At 34.9% G+C, this 3,351-nt stretch overlaps 1 non-coding gene across 1 annotated transcript; it reads right to left on the bottom strand.

Annotated features, from left to right (window-relative positions):
- Positions 1-2,594: 2,594 nt before the first annotated feature.
- On the bottom strand, positions 2,595-2,698 carry LOC112753410 (small nucleolar RNA R71). Its single transcript, XR_003177798.1, has one exon. It is a non-coding gene; the product is annotated as a small nucleolar RNA R71 (small nucleolar RNA).
- Positions 2,699-3,351: the final 653 nt, after the last annotated feature.

Below are 3,351 nucleotides of genomic sequence, written 5' to 3'. Positions count from 1 at the left end.
ATTTCACATGGTTTCTTGCGAGTCCTTGAAGGGATAGTACTGAACCACCAGCTTGATTATACATCTCTTAGACGGCTAATCCATGACTTCGTTGGGTACTTAGAGACATCAGTGCAGCCGAGGTATGGGGCGATTAGGGCCTTTGTGGTATAGGCTAGAACTAAGAAGAAGCGTTCTCTGATCCGGGAGATCCGACTTTAACTGTGGTGTTTTGAGTAGGATCACCAAGGGAATGGACTGTTAGAGCTTTACCCCCGTTTAGCTTGGATGACCGCTGGCCCGGTGTTTGATCTGAAGCAGAGGAGATTAATGACCGCTGACCCGGCATTAATCATTTACAGCCTGCCATGGAATGAATCAATTAGAAGTTGGAGTAGATGGTGAGAAAAGTTGATCCAGAAGGAAGAAGCATCTCCGAAGCCTCAACTATTCTCTCATCACTGATTTTACACCTATCTAGTAACGTTTTATTTATTTATCTGTTTTATGTATTTTTCACAACAACTGCATCCTTTTGAATTGCCTGACTAAGATCTACAAGGTAACCATTACTTGCTGAAGCTAACAATCTCCGTAGGATTGACCCTCACTCACCTGAGGTATTACTTGGACGACCCGGTGTACTTGCCTGTCTATCTGTGCGAATATTGCGGAGTCAATTTCGTGCACCAAGTTTTTGGCGCCGTTGCCGGAAATTTTTTGAGTTTGAAAAACTATCAGATTATTTGTTGCTTAGATTAGGTACTTTTTACTATTTTGTTTGTGTTCTTTTGTTTTCTTTTCAAAAATTTTTCAAAACCTTTTCTTTTCTCTATTAGCCTTTGTCTTTTGTGTGAGTCTTTTGTTCTTGTTCTTGTTGAAAATTCGAACTTTCTTGTTTTCTTTTTCCAAAAAATTTCAAAAATTGTGTCTTTTTGTTTGAGTCTAGTGTCAATTTTTAGGTTTGGTGTCCCTTGTGTGTTTATCTTTTCTTTAAATTTTCGAAATTGTTCTTAAATGTTCTTCTTGGTATTCAAGGTGTTCTTGTTTCTTTTCTTGTTTTGATCTTAAAATTTTTAAGTTTGGTGTCTTTTGGTGTTTTTCTTTTTAATTTTCGAAAATTAGTATCCTTTGATATAAAAATTTTAAGTTTGGTGTCTTTTGGTTATTTTTCTCTTTCTTCATTAATTCAAAAAAAATAAAAAATATTTCTTTTATCTTTATTAAAATTTTCTAAAATCTTACTTTCTTTTCTTTTCTTGATTTAAAAATTTTTAAGTTTGGTGTTTTCTTGTTAGTAAAGTCAAATTTCAAATTTTAAATCTTATCTTTTTAAACCCTATCATATTTTTCTTTTAATTTGATTCTTTCCTATCTCATCTTTCTTTTAAAATTTTAAAATTCAAAACTTTTTCAAATCTTTATCTTATTTTTGGTTTATCTTTCTTTAAATTCCAAATCATTATCTTATCTTATCTTATCTTAATTTTAAAAGTCAAATTCAAATCTTTTTCAAATCTTCACTGTATCTTATCTTTCCAACTTATTTTCAAATCTTTATCTTATCTTGTTGCAATTTCAAAATTTTTAAAATCAAATCTTTTTTAAATCTCATATCTTATCTTAGTTTCAAATCTTTCTTAATTAGTTACTTGTTTTATTTTATTTTAATTTTAAAAGTTTAGTATCTCTTTAATACTCTCCTTTCTCTTCCCTCTTTTTCAAAACTTCCTAACTAATTTCTCTCTCTTCAATTTTCGAAAACATCTTAAATCTCTCCCTTTCTTCTTTTTCAAAAACTACCTTTTAATTTTCAAATCTTTTTAGTTAATTAGATTTTAATTTCCTTCTTTCTTTTCGAATTTAATAAATAAATAAAATAAAAAACCAAAAATGTTTTTCCAATTTCCCTTTCTATTCTTAATTTTCGAATTCTTTTACCCCCTCTATTTGAATTCCACTTCTCATTCCTCTATCTCCATTCTTCTTTCTTCTTTATATCTCACAGGGAGTTCTCTATACTTTGACACAGAAATTCCCATTCTCTTTCTTTCTTGTTTTCTTTTTCTTGTTTATGAACAGGAACAGAGATAAAGAACCTTTCTTTGATTCTGATCCTGAACCTGAGAGGACCCTAAGGAAGCATTTACAACAAGTTAAAGCACAACACTCCGGAGGAGACCTCATAGAACTTTTCGAACAAGAAACTAAAAATACAAATATGGCAGCCGATCAGAATAATGGAGGAAATGCAAGGAAGGTTCTTGGTAACTTCACTGCACCCACTTCTAACTTCTATGGAAGAAGTATCTCCATACCTGCCATTAGAGCAAATAACTTTGAGCTTAAGCCTCAGTTAGTCTCTCTAATGCAACAGAATTGCAAATTTCATGGACTTCCACTGGAAGATCCACATCAATTTCTATCTGAATTCTTGCAAATCTGTTAAGACCAATGAAATGGATCCTGAGGTCTACAAGCTTATGCTTTTCCCTTTTGCTGTTAGAGATAGAGCTAGGTTGTGGTTGGATTCTCAACCCAAAGAGAGCCTAGACTCTTAGAAAAAGTTGGTCAATGCTTTCTTGGCCAAGTTCTTTCCACCTCAAAAGATGAGCAAACTCAGGGTGGAAGTTCAAACCTTCAGACAAAAAGAGGGTGAATCCCTCTATGAAGCTTGGGAAAGATACAAGCAACTGATAAGGAGATGTCCTCCTGACATGCTCTCAGAATGGACTATCCTAGGTATTTTCTATGATGGTCTATCTGAGATGTCCAAGATGTCTTTGGATCATTCTGCTGGTAGATCACTCCATGATAAACCCTAATTTTGTGGTTTATCTTGTGCTTATTTTGAGGGATTTTATCACCTTTTCCCATATTTATACAATAAAATAGCATGGTTTTGTGTTCTCTTTCTAATATTGCCTCATGATGGAAAACATGCTTCTTTTGCCTTAAAATTGCCATATTTTGATCCTCTTTTTACTACCATTCGATGTCGTGATATGTTTGTTGAGTGATTTCATAATCTATAGGGCAAGAATGGCCTAGAAGAGAGAAAGGAAGCATGCACAAGTGGAAGGAACATGAAGAATTGGAGTTTGGGAAAGCAGCTTCGATGCGCACGCGCACTCCACATGCATGCGTAGGTGCAAGGAGCTAGACATGACGCGCGAAAAGTGACGCATCTGTGTGGATTGGCAAAATCTCTATTGATGCGCATGCGTGCTTGCCGCGTACGCGTGGATCGAAAAATTCAGGCGACGCGCACCCGTGCATAACGCGTACACGTGACGAGATGCACGTGACCTCATTAAAGAAATCGTTCCTGGCGATTTCTGAGGCTCAACAGGCCCAAATTCAAGCTGGTTC

Source organism: Arachis hypogaea, chromosome 15 (genome assembly GCF_003086295.3).
Source record: "Arachis hypogaea cultivar Tifrunner chromosome 15, arahy.Tifrunner.gnm2.J5K5, whole genome shotgun sequence".
In the NCBI taxonomy this organism is placed as follows: domain Eukaryota; kingdom Viridiplantae; phylum Streptophyta; class Magnoliopsida; order Fabales; family Fabaceae; genus Arachis; species Arachis hypogaea.
Note: the sequence above shows the minus strand (reverse complement) of the source record. Positions and strands in the feature narration are given on the sequence as shown.